We start from the raw sequence: 259 nt of genomic DNA, 5'->3' as shown, positions 1-259 counted from the left end.
CTCTTTCTTTTACTTCGTTTGCTCCTTCCAGTGATCGCTTGCGGTAATACTCACACTTTTAATTTTGTTACCATAAGCAATGAGGACGTGTGGTTCTTTGGGTTTGAGGACGCGGCTGCGGGGCATGGAGCAAGGTTTCGAGTTTACAAGTGCCATCTGGTCTGTTGTGGGCCTCGGCCCCTTGCTTCGATTGCCCCCGCATACGCAGCACAATTCCATGAGTCGCACGCCACGCGCGCCACGCAGTACGTGTGTACGT

Source organism: Penaeus monodon, chromosome 24, assembly GCF_015228065.2.
Source record: "Penaeus monodon isolate SGIC_2016 chromosome 24, NSTDA_Pmon_1, whole genome shotgun sequence".
In the NCBI taxonomy this organism is placed as follows: Eukaryota; Metazoa; Arthropoda; class Malacostraca; order Decapoda; family Penaeidae; genus Penaeus; species Penaeus monodon.
This window is presented reverse-complemented; position numbering follows the sequence as displayed.